This window comes from Peromyscus californicus, unplaced genomic scaffold (genome assembly GCF_007827085.1).
Source record: "Peromyscus californicus insignis strain IS unplaced genomic scaffold, ASM782708v3 Scaffold_6__1_contigs__length_162567912, whole genome shotgun sequence".
In the NCBI taxonomy this organism is placed as follows: Eukaryota; Metazoa; Chordata; class Mammalia; order Rodentia; family Cricetidae; genus Peromyscus; species Peromyscus californicus.
The window spans coordinates 5,492,561-5,511,497 of NW_026294584.1; the positions used below are offsets into that span (position 1 = coordinate 5,492,561).

General features: G+C 39.3%; 1 long non-coding RNA gene across 2 annotated transcripts in view; it reads left to right on the forward strand.

The window, feature by feature from the left end:
• Positions 1-11,546, forward strand: part of LOC128099511 (uncharacterized) — a 57,710-nt gene extending 46,164 nt beyond the window's left edge. For both annotated transcript variants that reach the window (XR_008214557.1, XR_008214558.1), the window contains exons 3-4: positions 9,232-9,474; positions 9,812-11,546. This is a non-coding gene — a long non-coding RNA (uncharacterized LOC128099511). The remainder of the gene's footprint in view (positions 1-9,231; positions 9,475-9,811) is intronic.
• Positions 11,547-18,937: the final 7,391 nt, after the last annotated feature.

Below are 18,937 nucleotides of genomic sequence, written 5' to 3' on the forward strand. Positions count from 1 at the left end.
CAAATACAGAAGCCCACAGCCAGAAACTATGCAGTCAATGAGAGGCCTTGAAGCCCTTAATAGAGCATCTCTATTAAATCCATCCCCTCAGGGCTCAGGGAACCCCACAGAAGAGGAGGCAGAAGGAATGTAAGAGCCAGTGGTGATTTGGGACATTAATAAACAAGTCAAGTCTCTAAACCAACATGATCAAAGCTCATATAAAGGCAAAGAGACTGAGGCCGCATGCACGGAGCCTGCACTGGTCTCTGCCAGGTCCTCTATGTATGTTACGGCAGTTCAGTGTTTCTCTGGAGTTCCTTAGTGTGTGATCAAGTGGGTCTCTGACCCTTGCGCCTTCTCTTTCTCTTTCCCTTTGGTTGATTTGTCCTATTCAGCTCTGATGGCTAGCTTTTGTTTTATCTTATCACATTTTACTTTGTTACATTTTATTTTAGTATTATCTCTTAGAGTTCTGTTTGTTTTCTAATGAGAGAGAGAAAAGTAATGGATTTGGGTGGGAGGGGAGTTATGGAGAAAATGGGAGGATTAGAGCAAGGAGAAACCATAAATAGGAAATACCATGTGAGAAAACAAAGCTCTTTTTAATAAAAGGAAAACAAAAAATAGATAATTTTATGACGATATATTTTCTACAAAATTAAAAAGATTAGATAATACTTTCAAGTTGAAAATATAGATTATTTCCTTCTCTTCTTACAAATCTTTTCTCTTATCCCATTCCACTCACATATATTCTTTGTAGTAACAGGTAAAGTCGATAAATTTAAATGAATGTGGTTTTTTTTAGCATCATTGGGAAAACTGAAGTGTTTGTTCTTAGGTGACTGATCAATTTCATTTAGTGTACCTTCTTTTAGGACCCACCATGCTGTTAAAGCCACAGGATTTAATAATTTGAATTCATTTGCTAAAATAACAATGTGAGACAAAGAATCTATGTATTAAGTATCTTCCAGAATAATTTTAAAAAATGTACTTCAGAGGTAAAGCTTGTTCAAACTCATCTAACAAAGAATATTTTCTAATTAAAATGTAGCTTGCAAGATTCCCTTTAAAAGACACTTTATTTTCAATATGATTTCAATATATTTTAATGAGAGCTATGAGATTTGGAAATAGCCTTGCAGTAATACCAGTCATGTGCCTAAATAAGACACTGTAATTTCTTGATTGCAAACTAACCTGTGTTCAGATGCTCACAGTTGGTACTAGATGCAAGCAAGGAACAAGCTCTCTGAAAGAGCCATTGCTGAGCAGTGATCTCTTGGAACAGAGTTTGCTGTTTCAGGATCACTGCTAGGGTCATGGACTGCATAGAGAAAACAATGATCCATCTCAAAATCTCACTTTTGGCCAACTTCTGTCTTTAGGTTTATTTAGGTTTTTCCCTGTAACTGAGCTTGTTGGTCCCAATCTGTTCACCCCTTGCTGAATCAGTCACACTGTCTGCACCCTCTCCTCTGTTTTCTTCTACTCCAGCCTTTGCTGACTCAATGCCCTGTCTCTACACTTTCCTACATTTCCTTCCTTGTCAAGTTCAGGAAATGGGCCCTTCTATAGAATCATTCATTCAGCCAAAAAGCTGGAATTCATTTTCTAGGCAATTTTAATTTCTTAAGAATGATATATGTTTGGTTCCAAAATGTCCTATCCTTTTCATTAAACATTTAATACCTTCTGCAAAACAGTGTCCATGAATAGTTGAAATGCTTTGCTCGTGAACTTCCATGCTCTTTTGCAAATTTAGAGCAATGACTTCTAACTTTCCAGATTAGTGCTATTGTTTCTCTTATTACTGCAGTTCTGCACCACTGTCATATAAGCTGTGGAAGAAAACCTAACCAGGGGTTGTCAATTATGGGTTTACTTTAGAATCATCTGGGAAGCATTAAAAATTTCTAATGGCCTGTGTATCCCAGAAATATAGTCTGCTGAGTCTGAGTATATCTACATAAGGCACTCTCCTGGCTCTCTCAAAGACTTCATTCTGAACCCACTATAAATGTTTTCTTGTAAAAGTGTGGCTTTTACTTCTACATAAAGCATTTATAGACAGATAAATACAATTAGAAGATGATAATTTTGCAATGCTTATTTTGATGAAATACTAATGAACAATTGTTTGTCTTATTTTTGTATTATGTTGTATTTTCTTTTATAAAGTATTAATAGTTAATCATGATGCCCATTCTTGACTCAAGGTAAGTCTTTTAGTGAAGTTTTACGATTTAAAAAATGTGAGTACTACAATTATAAATTGTACATCAAGTTATTTCAATGTTAAGCATACCTTTTTTACTATTAGTAGCATGTAATGGGATCATATAAAATTGGTAAAATTTCTGATCATTTAAACTAGTACATAAAAGGCTACTTTCTGAGTATTGATCCTATAGCAAGTCCTTCTACATAGTAGTGTGGTTTTTCTATGAGTTCTGTCTTATTTCATGTATGATGATACTGAGTAATGTTGACTTTACATCTTCTTCTAATCATTGTTTTCCAATATTTCTATCAGTTTCTTTGTCTGAAAGTTCCTATAAAGTAGGTCATAATCAGAAGTGAATTATAGTCCAGTTATGAATATTTGTAGAGGTAATAAGAGCAGAAATCATAGTTGATAACTACTCCCCTTCTTTAAGTAATAAAGTTCTAACAATAAGCTGTCTAGAATTGTCCAATGTATCCCAGTTACTTCCAGGAGACTTGACCAAAATCACATTTTATTGTTAAGTTTGATTATTCAAAAGCAATTCAAAACACTTGGAAGTATTAGGGTCATTTACTCATTTGTAAACTTGTATATCTGTCCTTACCCTCAGACAAAGTGAAAGACAATTTGAATATGAAAACAATTTAGAGACTAAGAAACACAAGTATTGATCTGCTTGAACATTCCAGAAATGCATTTTCATCTCTGAAAGCTACAGACCTGAGTAGATGCTTTCTGATCTTCTGTGTACCTTGGTGTGGTGGCAAAGTGATTGAAATAATAAACATTTTTCTGTTATACAAATGGGAAGGTGAGAGGCACACACATTTGCCCTAATTACAGAAAAAATACCCACAAATCTGCTTTATCAAACCAATCTTAACACCTACTTTATTTCCAATTTTAGTTCTATGAACCCTTTTTTTGTCATATAAATGACTTTAATATTTAGCTGCTGTTACTCAGAATTGTAGATGAGCATATTTATCTAATGGCTAGTTCAATGGTAATGACTCATAATTTGTTAGCTGTAAATTTCTAGTAGAAATAATCCACAATGTTAAGGAAGTAAACTATTTTTCCTATTTCTTTTCTGTGTAAGAGTTTTTTGTTGCTTTCAATGTTTAATGTAGGAAGAAGGTTTTTCACAAAATTGACATGGTCTTATAGAAAGTCTCTTTTAACCTATTAATTAAGTGAATTATAAAGACATTACTCATTTTGAAAATATTTTGATATAAATTAAAATTTATTGGTCATGATAATACTCATTTAATACAATTATTTGTGTATTTCACATATTCCAATGAGAAAAGGTAAAGGACTCCAAAGGAAAGAAGTATCAAATTGAAACTAAAGGTCAGCTATGGAAGAATCTGCACAATGGAATAGTATTTAAAATTACCAAAAATGAAATACTGTTAGCATCTGGGACTGTTTTTTATGAAAAAACAAAGAAACATAACTTTAAAAAGTTAAAAGTACAGTTGTCTGAAGTTCTCCTGCAGAGCAGGCTTTGTAGAAGAGCGTCTGTGGTTGGAATAAAGCTTGTAGGATGCTGCACGGCTCAGGAGAACTGGTAGCAGGACAATGCTATACAACAGTAAATTAGCTAAAATGTTAACGTCACCATATTTTTAAGCACACCTTAAAACAGAGTACATTTTTAAAATTGAGTGTAGGATAGGATATAAGGAACAAGAGGAAAAGCCCCCAAAGCAATAGTTTTGTTTGTAGAAATTTGTTTTGAAAATTTAAAGATAATAATCAATAAGAGCGTAATCCTGGACAAATTGGATAAAATCACTGACAATTAACATTAAAAATTCACAACTTAGCTTTTAAATTAAGAGAGAACAACAAACGTACAAATGACTGTGCAGGAAGGGACATGGAAAGAAGTAAACACAGCATTTGCAGAGTAAGAAAATATATAATGTATAATCAACTCAACTCCACATATCAGCCACAGATTCCCCTGTCCTCCCTCCTCCCATCCCCCAGCACTCCCTCCCAACCCACCCCCCACTCCCACCCCCTCCAAGGCAAGGTCTTCCCCAGGGAGTCAGCTCAGCCTGGCAGACTCAGCCTAAACAGGTCCAAGCCCCTCCTCCCTACACCAAGGCTGAGCAAAGTGTCTCAGCATAGGCCCCAGGCTTCAAAAAGCCAGCCCATGCACCAAGGACAGGACCTGGCCCCACTGCCTGGGGGCCTCCTAAACAGTTCAAACTAATCTACTGTCTCACTTATCCAGAGTGCCTGGGCCAGTTCCATGGGGGCTCCTCAGCTATTGGTTCATAGTTCATGTGTTTTCACTAGTTTGGCTATTTGTCCCTGTGCTTTTTCCAGTCATGGTCTCAATATCTCTTGCTGTCCTGAGTGAGGTAACCCAGACTCAGAAAGACAAACATGGTATATACTTACTCATAGGTGGATACTGGATGTAAAACAAAGGATAACCAGACTGCAACTCACAACTCCAGGGAGGCTACCTAGTAAAGAGGACCCTGAGAAAGACAGAGGGATCGCCCAACGACAGAGAAATGGATGACATCTACATGAGCAAACTGGGGGCGAGGGGAGCGGGGTAATGGAGGGCAAGGGTCAGGGAAAAGAGAGCTTAGGGGAAAGGGAGGTCCCAGCTGGATCAAGAGCATAGTGGGAGAACAGGGAGGGAGATACCTTGATGAATGTAGACCCCAGGGGAATAGGAAGAAGCAGAGTGTTAGAGGGGTCCCCAGAAATCCACAAAGATACCTCCACTCTAGACTACTGGCAATGGTCAAGAGAGTGCCTGAGCTGACCTACTCTGGTGATCAGATGGCCGAACACCCTGGCTGTCATGATAGAAATCTCATCCAATGACTGATGGAAGTGGATGCAGAGATCCACAGCCAAACCCCAGGTGGAGCTCTGGGAGTCCAATTGGCAAGAGAGAGGAGGGACTGTATTAGCGAGAGATATTGAGTCCCAGTGCATTTTAATAGAGGCAAACTTAGCTAAAAACTCGAGTTTTAACAGATTCTTAAAAACTGACAGCACTCTACTAATACTACAAATGAATATAAAAGTTGCCTTAGGAGTTTAAGGATTGTGAGTAAATATTTTGAGAATATTCATAGCTTATTTTCTGGCATAGGATGTTTATATTATCACACATTTTAATTCATATTAATCTAGTACCATTATGTAATACCTAACAGGAAATCTCATCTTTCACTTTACGATGGACACAGTTTTAGCAATGTTTAAAAAAAACCCAACAACATTATTTTATTCCCATGCTTTTGTAGTCATTTCCTACTCAACAAAAAACTAGGAAAACAAAACGTTGAAGTAGGTTAAGTAGGTTTCTGTTTTTCAGTGTCTTCAGTGATGAAAAGCTCTGCAGCATTCATCCTCGCCTTCCTTTTTAATATCCTACCACGGATGCTTTGATGTTCAACACAAATGTATATTTTGTAGTAAACATCCTCTTATCTTTGTGATATATTGTTATAATTTAAGTACCATACATTGAATACTTTATGAACCCATAATATCTGTAATATATATTTTATGTGTATATATTATTTTCATATATTCTTTATGACTAGATACAAGAACAGTTGAAAATTTGCTTATTTCAGAAGTCTGGACTGCCTGCCTGCGGTCATACTCAGATAATTGAATACACTGAGACGTGGGTGACGCCACCAGAAAGGCACCTACCGATGATCGTGGTGCTCCGTCCCCACTCTAGATGTGAACCTGCACAAAAATGAGGTTTCTGTTTTTGTCTTGGTCTTTTTCACTATTCAATTCTGCATGCCTAGTAAAGAACCCAGTAAACTACCCACATAGGTACCTAGTATCTCTTATTTATTTTTCTGGATGTGTTCATGAGAGTTCTGCTGGAAGGAGCTAACATTTGAAGTGATACAAAGAGTATGGTGATCTGCCCTCACAAGCATGGGTAGGTATCATTCAGTCTTTGGAGGGTCAGAGAGAGCAGGCAGGTGAAAGCAAGGACAATTCTCTCTTTTTCCTTGATCAGAGATAACCACCTTTTCCTTCCTATAAATTGGTGCTTCTGGCTTTTCAGACCTCAGTCTCTGAGATTTACAGTCCCCACCTCTGTATCACAGCACTGAATGTCCTGGTTTTCCATTGCACAGATTTATAGCATTATAATCTCTATAAACCATGTGATCCAATTATCATAATAGATGTCCTGGTCTTCCCTTTCTGTGCTAAAAATGAATTAATTGCTGAAATACAGTTTTTTGAAGGAAATTTTTTAGTGTACCACAGTAATTTTGCTAACAATATTTAAATATAACCTTATACATGAAAGTTGAAAGAACAGAGATGTTAAGAAGGAATTATGACTCTGAAGGTGCTTCCTTGGGTGCAGAAGATAGTGAGTCGTAGTGAAGTGTGGGGACAGGATCCTAAAGGAGTATAAGCACAGGTGAAACAATTTTAAATAATTTAACAGAAATAATAGCACATCTGCATGTCAACATGTCCCCTGGTTGAGGAGTGAAGCCTTCAGTTCCTTTCTGTGTGCTCTCCATTCTGTCATGTGAAGTTAAAATTCCTCTTATTGCAAGAATATGACAGTTCTGGGTCCTCGAGCTTGCTTCAGCTCTGCTAAAGATCCAACAGGAACATACAAGCTTTGCCTTATGCCCCCATGTATCAGGAGACCTTGTGTGGTCTAGATGAGAGACAAACATTAGCATTGATTGCCCCTTGCCATACAGTGTTAAGAGTTCCTTAGTTTGAGAGCAACGTACTGTTCATCAAAGCCATGTAGCAATTCAGTTTTTATACTTTCTTAGGCTCAGTTATTTATGTATGTGTAGAACAGAAAGGACATGTAAAAGTTGACTTTTCTATACACCCACATAATGACAATTTAGCTCTTTACCCATCTATTCAAAGTGCATGAGCCTGCATCTCTCTCCAGTTACACACACATACTTAAAGAGATGCAGTCCCTGCCTCTGCTTTTGAACCTTGCCTCTTCTACCTGACAGACCTTACTAAATATTGAGAATAATAATACTAGGGTCTCAAAAATGTCAAAATGAAAAATACAGATAAATGGCAGATAATTTTGGTTTTGGCATTGGTCAGCCACCTCTACTCATGAGAGGGATTTCCCTTAAAGATTCTCTGATCATACTTTATATTGCTGTTGTTCTCTTGCTTTCGGCAGATGGAAGTCCCATTGTCCATGATTTCAAGCTAATGAATGAGACAAAGTACATAGCCATAGTGCCATAGAAAGAGCCATAATGTCATATTACATTACAGTCTAGACACAGCTCACTCACATCTGGGTACATCTTTTCACACTTCTGTAGCAAGATAGGTTATTTCTTAGTTAGTTCCTTACTCCCTTTTCTTCCCTGATTTAGTGTGAGGAAGGACATGCCTATCAGTCAATTATCACAATTTATTCTGCATTTTCATAGTGGCCTACTAACCAAAATTTGCTTAAAATTTGCTTATAAACCCAAATTAATACTTTGGACACTTCCCATTTGTGAGCATCTGCAGGGTGGCATTTTTTTTTTAATAACTTGATATACATTGTGGACCATGTCCAATCCATAAGACATACTGCTTTCGTTCCCAGCTCTAGACTCAAAGGTAAGAATCCCTTGAACAGTGTGCTTAGGACTATATTTTTTCCCATTTTATGCTTTTACTTTTAATAAAGTCCAAAGTATAGTACTGAAGTGTTGCCTAACTGCAAAAGCTATAAAGACAGTGATGCACTCATGAGAAAAATGAGGGTGTCATGTTTCCTTCAAGCACGAGTTATAGATCTACCAGCTACAAGTTCAATATTTAAGGATTAGTAATATGTATTAAGTAAGGGCTCTTTAAACAGAAGCACATAAAATACAGTTGTATATTGATCAGCGGCACCCGTCACCTCACTGTGCATGTCCTCTAGGATGAATGGCACAGGGTTCACCAATTCCATGTTTACAGCAAGTTTATAGACCATAACTCTTACCAATAATAGGACTCAGAACTACTTATTTTCTCAATCATTCTAACTACATGTGGTCTCATAACTCAATCCTGACTAAAGTCACATAAAAATATAGGTCTGTTTTTCCCTTTTAAAGTGGAGATGGAAAGATGTGCTGACTCCTTTCTCCTTGTTTTATGCTTCAGATACACTGCTTAACTGGCAGGATGTGTGACCATGAGGTAAAGCCTACATTAACCACATGATGATATCACTCATGTTACAGATGGTGAAAGCAATACAGTAGGCCCACCCTGCAGATCTTCATCATTGGCTAAAAACTGTAAGGTTTTGTTTTTCATAGTACATAGAAAATCCTACTTTAAAAAGTATTAAATGTAGTAATAAATATAGACACATAATAGGTAAATGTAGAACTTTCCTCCAAAATAAGCTATAAGGACTCATTCCAGTCCACACTAAAGTATAAGAGATGGACATGTTTTAGAAGCATTTTCTTTTGGCCTTCTACAGCATACACAAAGTTATATCCATTTGTAAAAAAAACCCCACAAGTATAAAATTAAATAGTTTGTGTGCCCTCTGGCTTTTTCACATTCATTTTTGTTGTGTCTGAGAAAGATTTTTGAAATAAGTTATAATTGTGGAATTTTTGTTGTTGTTTGTTTATTTGTTTGTTTTGGAAGGGGGATTTATACACTCTCATTGCATTATTTTCTTGACCTAACTAAACACTTTAAAACACTATTAGGATCATTATTTTTGCATATTTTTCAGTTCATTGAAGAGCATCCTATTTTTTAAAGATTCACTCACAGATTTTTACTCTTTTTTTTTTCTTCAGGTATACATCCCTGCACCTTTGTGTCCTTGACACTTGGGGTTGGCAGTTGTAACTCTGACAGATCCCAGAATGTATGGCCTGGCTTCCTTCCACAGAAGCCCTTGCTTGTCAGCCTGGCTTGGTATCTGAGACCTCACATGTTTCCATGTATGAGTCTTTTTGTACTTGTGTTTGCAGATTCCCCACGTGAGACAGTTCTACCTTCTCCTTGGAGTTCATAGTCCCTCGCTCCCTCTGGTGTCTGCTTGCTGTACTGCCGGGCTCTGAAGCAGCAGAACTCTACCCTGCCCCTTCTGTTCCCAGTAGGCTCCAGACTTGCAGAATCTACTAGGTTCTGGCAGTGATGGATCCCAACCTCTCTAGAGGCCCCTGGAAGTTGAAACATTGGATGCTCACTTGGACATCTCTTTCTTCATGACTGTGAGTTTCTCATTTGTTTCAGAATAGGCTGGTTTGCTGAACATGCACTTGCCCAAACCTCCTACTCTGCACCCAGCTGCCCGAGCTGCTAGTATGGGCTCATTCTCATCGGTGCTCCAACAGAAACCAACCCGAGGGAATTATTGAACTTCCAGTTGTAAACCCACACTACATGTCCTTCCCTCCAAAGGGAAAAATCTAGCATTTGGAAAGTTTTGAATTCTTGTTCTTTGTTTAGCCAAAGGAAATGGCTATACAAGTGAGTGAATTCTCACCTAAGTTGTTACTTTTATTCTCAGTAGCTCCAAAACTTGAATCCTTTCTTCTCACCATTCAGATCCAGTTAATACAGAAAAGAGACCCCTCGAAGCTCCCCAACATATACTGCTGTAACTACAGTGCCATCTTGTTTCTTTCTGATGGCATGGCACTGCTCTAAAGGGACATCAGCGATGGGACAGCGGCTCTGTGTGTGTGTTCTCACAAGGTTGGAAATTAAAGATGAAGACTGGCATTCAAGCTGTGCAAGGAGGAAGCAAACTTTCTTAAGAGCTATTTCAGAAATGAGAAACATTGAGGAAATGCCTGAGGGAACGAGGGGTTTTCAAGGAAATAAAGTCCTTTTTTTCTGGGGACTTTTTGTGGGGCCAGGGCAAAAACTGAACAAAGGGTGAAGTAATCTCTGTGGGATTACTTGATTTTCTGACCTCTCATGGGCAAAACCAATGAATCTTCCACACTATGTATGTTCCCCTGGCCCAACCAAGGAGAGGATCATGTGGTATTCATGCACTGCCAGACCAGTCAGGGATATTTGAGGCACCCCTCTGTTCATCTAACTCCAGCATTGACCTTGACTGTGTGCTGTGCATTACTCACCAGGAAATAACCTGGATTTACAGGCATTTCAAGTGCTGTTAGCTGTAGTAAGCTTTTTCTTCTCACGATTTCCTCATCAATTTGTATCATAGCCAAGATGTAACAGCAGTCTCTGTTGGATATCTAGTATTTTGGCCTCTAGTAATGAATGGATAATCAGAGGTGGTTTCCTAGGTGGAACCTTTTTGTTAGAAACCATGTTTACTTGCACTTTAGCCTGTCGCACCAGCTGTGTTAGAACAAGAACTGATAAAGGTCAACAGTGCCACCTCTGTTCCCATAGGCTTCAGAGGAGCCACCAACTTGCCCTCATAGCCCACATCCCTGCCCTTCCTCATATCTGTTTAGTTTGGATGTCTTGTGTCCAATTATAAGCCCTTATATTTACCTTCATGGGTGCATCTTATTCTGTTGAGTTAGCTCTTTATCTCCATTTTAATCCTAGCTTCTGTTCTCACTACAAGATACATGATAAAGTTACTGTTACTGCCTTATGGTCTACAGAGAGCATCTTCAAAATCAGCACCATAGTTTGCAATACAATGTTAATTCCTTATTCTTACTTATTCCAGAATTTACATGGTTTTTGTCTGTGTTATCTTGATTTATTTGAGTAAAATGCTCGCCTACATAACAAAGAATAAAATAGCAGTATTGTAGAGGTGAATTCTTTGTTATGTGTAGAGTATATGTATTCTGGAATGAGCATAGTAGCTGCAGAATCATTGAGTCCTATCATTTTTCTGTACTGATGGTCTGAAACAATTCACACACAGTTTGTATGTGATGTGACTGCCCCATTACAATACCCACAACCCTGCTATCAAGACAAATAAGGAAAAATGTAAAGTGTGCACTCTCCTCTTAGGGTGTGTCATAAGGTCATTCCCATCACCTTTTTGGCACCTGTTTCCCAGAACTCAGGAATGAGGCTGTACGAAAATTTAGAGAAGATGAGTAAAACAATGCCTTCAGTGGCTTCCTTACATGGTTCACCTTGACATAGAAGTCCCTTTTTAAGTAAAAGGTGAGAATAAAAAGGGTGCATGCCAACCAGAAGTGCCTACAGCATTTTGGATCATTCTCATTCTGCAATACCCAGATGTCAACTGACATGATGCAGAAAACTTGAACATCTAGTCCCTTTTTCTATCAGAAGTTGAGAACTCCAGCCTTTTTGGCTAATGATATATATCTACATATCTATCTCTCTCTCTCTCTCTCTCTCTCTCTCTATATATATATATATATATATATATATATATATATAGTGAGCTTGAAGCTAGAGGTTCTAGAGGTTGTATAAATCTCGAGTACGAACATTGTTGACCTGTTTCCTTTCAGCTATTTAAAAGACAATCAAATATAGTAATAAGATGTCATGTCTACTGACTGATATATAATGAAAGTATATTTTCTTTTTTTGGGAGGGGGGGGTTCGAGACAGGGCTTCTCTGTGTAGCATTGGTGCCTGCCCTGGATCTCGCTCTGTAGATCAGGCTGGCCTTGAACTCACAGAGATCTGCCTGGCTCTGTCTTCTGAGTGCTGGGATTGAAGGCGTGCGCCACCACCACCCAGTTGTATATTTTCATATTATATTTAAACATAGACCTTTTTATTGCTATTACCCTAAGAATAAAATATCCCTTTTAATCACTACTTTCCTTTCTTCCACCTTGTTATCATGGCATTTCCCATACTAGATTTTCAATATTTATGTCCAATACATAAAATAGCAGGTTAGGTGGTGGATTGTGATTTACAATTCCAAAGAAAACTTCCCAATTAATAATAATTAGTATAATTACCAATGCCAGCAACCTTTCATACTTTCTCAAAGAAATATGCAAATTTGTCCTTATTTAATCAAATAAAATGCAGGAAAAAAGGTTTAAGTGAAAAGTGTAGTAAAGCATGGTATAGAAAAATAAGTTCAAGATAACTTGAAATATCCGTAAAACACAAATATGACAGAACAGAAGCAGCTTAAGATGACCATCCTGCAGAAGACAGAGCTCCTAGCAAGTCACTACAAAGCAGACTTAAATACACAACTGTCAAATGCACGGCCTCTGAGCACACAGTTCTGCACCATCACTAGCAAGCCCTCTCTGATGATTTCACCATGCTTTATTACTCAGCACACACAGAACATTCACCTGTCCAATGTCTACTATGAATACAAAGTTAAATGGCTGCATTGATTTTCCTAAGAGAAAGCAGTCAGAACTCCCATGCAGATGCTTATTTAGCTCCAATTTTTCTTTTAAAAAAAACTCAAGATTGCGGTGGTATTGTGTACCCCCAATATACTGTGCACCCCAATATACTTATCTGGGGTCAGAGAACAGAGCAGCTACTAGATAGACATAGAGACTAGAAAATGGTGGCACACACACCTTTAATCCTAGCATTCTGGAGGCAGAGATCCACCCAGATCTCTGTGAGTTCAAAGCCACACTGGAAACAGCCAGGCATGGTGAAACACACCTTTAATCCCAGGAAGTGATGGCAGGAAGCAGAAAGTTATATAAGGCGTGAGGACCAGTAACTAGAGTCTGGTTAAGCTTTTAGGCTTTTAGCAGCAGGTCAGCTGAGATCCATTTGGATGAGGACACAGAGGCTTCCAGTTTGAGGAAACAGGGTCAGCTGAGAAACTGGTGAGATGAGGTTATCTGTGGCTTGTTCTGCTTCTCTGATCTTTCAGAATTTACCCCATTATCTGCCTCTGCATTTGTTTTTATTAATAAGACCTTTTAAGGTTCGTGCTACACAAGATGGACCAAGTCCAACACTATGTAATAGTATATGGATGTGTATTAACATTGGTATTAACAGTCTATTCCAGAACTTAAGATGTTCCTCTGTATAAAGATGCTAATAAATGTTTATAGTAGAGAGAAGTTCTCCAATAATCACAGTCTAATCTCTAAAAAATTATTCCTAGTCTCTATAATTTGCTCACTGAAATTGCAAGATAAATTAGTCATTTTTCTAATCAGGAAACTGTAGATAGATAAATCTCTCCTGCCCTCTGGTACCCCAATAACCCAGTCAGAGGTTTAATATTAATTACACACTGTTTGGTCTGAGGCTCAGGCTTACTGCTAACTAGCTCTTTTATCTTAAGTTAACCCATTTCTATTAATCTGTGTATTCCCTTGAATCTCATGGCTTTACCTGTGTTCCATTACATCTTGTTCCCCAGCAGCCCTCAGGATCCCCCCTCACTCCACCTTCCTCTTTGCTTGGATTTTCTGCCTGGTTATAATCTATCTTTCCATAGGCCATAGCAGCTTCTTTATTAACCAATGGTAGCAACACATACTCACAGTGTACAGAAAAACTGTCCCATATCAGTTTCAGATATGGGTATTCAGATAACCAAATGTATGTTCACATAAGTTATCTATATGATATATAAATGTATGTATATATGTATATATATATATGTCTACTATTGGTGTACATGGTTTTTCATAAATATGTTTTTATATTTAATTACCACAAGCTAATTGTGCATACTTATGGAATACATGACATTCAAAACCTATTTATAACATGTATTGATCATATCAGGGCAGTCAGCACATGTATCAATACAAACATTAATCATTTCTTTGTATATTTAACTTAAGAGGATTATATAAAGTTGTGTCTAAGAAATTATAATTTAGAAATTTACCCTAAAATGTGCTTAAAGAATTATGTGTAACTTTTTATTTCAATACTCTTTGTATTAATAACACTTTAAAAGATGCCATATTTCTAAAAAGGACATGGTTTAAAGAAATTGTATTCAATCCATGTAAGGTAAGTTGAAGGTACTCCAGTCATGTTAGCTGTAAAAAAGACGGGACATGAAATAAAAACAAAAGAATAAAATTATTATACAATGTCACTTCAATTTTTCATATATTTGAGTCACAAGATTGAAATAAAGAACAGAAAACACTATTATAGTCTGTGTATTGTTTCTGTTTCAAGTGCTTTGTTTACATAACACTGTCAGAAGTAGACTTTATCACATGAACCCACTAAGAGTGCTTTACTGCACGTTAGGGTCTCCAACACATTGTACATTCTACTAACAGCTATTATGTCCAAGATTGATTAGAGAAAACACTGATACAAAAAATAAGTGTGAGGAAATTGAAATAACTTCTACTTGATATGTAGAAAGTTGGATTCCCAAGGAGAAGAAAACCTTTGAATTTGTTTACTGAATGCCATCATGGCTATATGAGGAAGCCCTGTAATAAGTCAAGAAGAGAGGATGATGAAGCGTAGGATCCAGAGGCCCTTGGGTACCAGAAGGGATGAGTTATTCTAAGTCAGAGTTCAGTACAGTATGGTTTGCAGACCACAAACAGGATTTGCTGGATAACAGACACACCTATTTACTTAGTGTCTCTTTTTGCTACTTTTATGCCACAAAAAAATAGGAGAGTTCGCTGATGGCATAGCTCACAAAGATGGACATCTTTGCCATTATTCTAAATGAGAAATTTTGCCAGTCTTTCCCCAAAGTGCACCACAATCATGAAAACTAATTAAATACTTATTTAAATTTTTGTTTTTTAAATAACTTCATACTTAATTACTGTATAGTAACAATTTAAAAGTAAACAAAAAATATCAGCAGGTATTTCATGTATTTCTATTGGCAATATGTACTCCTGGTTCTCTTTTCCTTTCAGGAATTTGGGCAATTACATGCATTCGACTCCTTAGCCTTACTCAACACTAGGGGATTTGCTGGGGCAAGAAGATGTGAGTGAAAATGTCATGAATCATTTCCCAGCTGAAGAGTCAAAGGACACTGTAGATATCCATGCCTCCCATAACACCAGCTGCCCTAGGGTGTGGGGCTCCAACTGGTACAGCTTGCCTGGAGGGCATCCTGAACTCAGTCAAACTACAGAAAGAATCATTTGAGAGCAACCAGCAGGCTATTGGTTGCCATGATATGAACCCAGCCTACTTTTTTTCTTGTGGTGTGATATCACATAACTTTATTTATTAAATTTGTGTTTTGGTTGTTTATAAACACAGTCCAAGGCAATGAAACACACTGTGTGAACCTCAAGACTAGACTGTATAAGCTCTATGTTGGTGTGGATTGTGTGCATACTGTTTGTGCCTGCATCCCCAGTGCCTCAGCCCAGAATTTGTTGTGTGGTAATAGTTTAAGTTTTCCTGGATGACATCCAGTAAAGACTCATGCTATGTTGTCATTGTTTAATAACCCTAATAATAATCACAAACAACAATACTTATAGTGTTACTAGACTGTCCAAGGTTTACTCCCCTGAGCAGAGAAAGAACTCGGCCACTGGGAGTAAGCCAGTGAGAGTACAGACCCCTGAGCAGAGAAAGAACTCGGCCACTGGGAGTAAGCCAGTGAGAGTACAGACCCCTGAGCAGAGAAAGAACTCGGCCACTGGGAGTAAACCAGTGAGAGTACAGAAGAGATTCTCATTCCTATAGAACGGCCCCTGGGGAAACTGGTCTAGACCATGTCTTCAAAAGATGGGCGATGGCAGGCTGGTGTGTTCTTTCTCATAGATGGAGGATTGCAGATACATGACATATCCAGTCTTAGTCATCATCAATAACTGGCTGTTGTTGCATGCCTGTGCACCCAAATACCTTACCAATGAGGAGTCTTGAAAGCTGTTTTCAAAGATCTCACAGCTCCTATAAAGTTGTCACTTTTAAAGAACATGGCTACACATTGCATCACATCCAAGTTTGTGATGCATTTAGTTTAAGAAGACAGCATCTCAAGATGACCCACTGGCAATGCAGAGAACTTGGCTTTGGCTATGGATTTCAGCCTGTCTCTCGGCTGGCCAGCTTCTTCCTGTCTGTTCTTGGCATCCATAGCTTAAGGCTCAGCCTAACCACCATCTGGAAGATGAGCAAGCATGTTTCTGACACCTCAGGTGCAATTCTTCCTAGAAACTTCTTTCTTTGCTGTGTGGCTAGATATGGTGCCAGAAACGACAGCAGGTTTGAAGTGGACCAGCGTATAGCTGCGGAGGCTTGAGAAACTCAAGTGCTTTGTCATCCTCTGAGTCCAGTGTGTGCTCTCTGACGCAATGCTAACGGGGGTCATTGGCTTGACAGTGTGCATATCCTGTGCAGATAACTGAGGCTACAGTTAATTCATGAGTGCAATGGCCACATCATGTCCAGAAGATGGCATTTCATAACTTTGGCCACTGATTCCTTTACCACTCCTGAATGATCAACATGGAAACAGCATTCCTCTCCTAAGGCTGCACAAAGCCCACCTTGTTATAAGACACAAGATCCCCAGTACTACTTGTTTTGCAGTACTACTTCATCCGGGGAGTTCTAGTTTGGTTGGAGCATGTAATGCAGAGTGGGGACAGAGTGTGTCTAGGGATGTAACAACCTGATAGAGAGACTGAGTTGGCATGGGAGCAGCTGGTGTTTTGCCAGGGAGCTGTGTGGGTGTGGGAGTGGTGAATTCAGGTGGTGATACTGTCAACTTTGATGGGAAGTCTGGGTGGTGGTTGGAACCATGATGTAGGGTCCCTTCCAGCAAGGTTCTAAGGTCTTGTGTTAGTGTCTTCTGACATAAGCCCAGTCCCTGGGCTGGAAATGATGTGGACTAGGTGGCAGAGCCATCTTCTACATCCATTACAACCTCGACCAGTTGTCTTTGAACACCAAGTTAACGTCATTGAACTCAGTGAGCAAGTCAGAATGCAAGTTGGGGAGGATGGGAGGGGGTCAACCAAACATTATCTCAAATGGTGTAAGCCCAATGGTGTAAGGGGAATTTCACCCCTGATACAGGGTGAAGGGGAGGAAAGCCACCCAGTCACCACAAGTTTCCATGATTAAGTTGGTAAGGGTCTCTTTTAGGGTCCAATTCATGATCCCTGTCTGGCCAGAACTCTGGGGCCTATAGGCACAATGCAGTTTCCAATCTGCCCCAAATGTTTTATCTATACCATGAGTTACTTATGCTGTAAAGGCTGGTCCATTGTTTGAGCCAATTAGAACAGGTGTACCCTACCTGGGAATGATGTCTGAAAGTAGCTTCTTGACCACCATCTGAGCAGGTTCATTTTCGGTGGGAAAAGCCTCTTCCCAGCCTGAAAAGGTATCTATAAAACTAACAGATATTTGTAGCTATATTTCCTCAGCTTCACCAGTGAAATCAGTCTCCCAGTGAGGCCCAGGCTGGTCTCTTAGCCACACTCCAAGCTGCTCTCCCCAGTCAGCTCGGTGTTGGCTAGCCAGCAAGCCAGGCACTTGGAGGCTAACTCTTCCACCTTATCCTGGAGACCAAACACTTTGAGATGAGACCATCTGAGTAGTTCCTCAGTCTTTTGGGGGCCCAGGTAGGTAGCTTGGTGGATATATCTCAACAAATCCATTGCTATTTTAGCAGGCAGGATTAGTCCTCCGCTCCCTGTCAGCCGCCATCCTTCCAGCCTTTTGGGTTGCCAGGCCTGAGGTAGGCTATGGATGATCACGTACACATCTCAACAGTCTGCAATCATAGCTCACTCAGTTTCTGCAAAGGTACTAGGAGGATCCAATCCCCTTCAGAAGGGTCCTCTGACCCACCAGCAGGATCCTGGGGCATCCTCTGGTCTCCCAGCCTGTAATGCCCCAGCATGTCTGCTTAGATCTTAAACAGACTTTACAGAAGGATCTCCACTGGTCAGATACAGAATGCAAAATACAGAGTTTGCACAGGTGTTTCAGAAAGGTACCTGTTTGTTATTTGCCTAAAGACTCAGTGGAGGGTGTTCGTGGTGGGCTTGGGGATCTCAGATGAGACCCCAAATGTTGTGTCCAAAGTCCCAACCCCCAAAGGATCACCAAGAGATCGAATCTGATGCAATAACAAACAGTCTTCAATATGAGTTAACTCAGGCCTCTCTGTCCAGCAGGAGAGTCCCCAAGCAACACCAGCGAGGGTTTTTGTAGTGGCTAGACAAAGGGAGGGTTGGAGATTACAGAACTACATAGTTACAGGACTGGGATAGTCTCAAGCCCTGGTTACAAGTACCTGGACTGAGCTGATTGGCTCTCTTTGATCTAGGGAATTGTAACATTTTAGTTTCATCAGAGGGACACCTGGAGTTGTTTTTCTGCTTCTGATTGGCCCTCCCCTGTGGGGTGAGGAGTCCATGGCTCTCTTTGTCACTAGGGCAAAAGGTCTGGGGCAGTCTGGAGTTGGGGGCACATCCTGCTCATGCCTTTTTGCTGTGGCTGCAATTGTGCTGAGGCCTGGGTCTCTCCTTCCATCCAGCTGAGCCAAAACAATGAATGAGTTTCTGGTTCATTGAAAGATCTTGTCTCAAGACAATTAAGGTAGAAAATTATAATAGAGAATGACATCCAAGGCCCTGCTCCAGCCTCTGCATCTGTAGGCAGTGGTGGACAAAGGCACATATGCACACACTCACATACTCACATGCATTCACCAATCCATATACCAAACACACACACACACACACACACACACACACACACACACACACACACACGTGTACATGGGGGAAACACACAAAAAGAAATATTGAAATAATT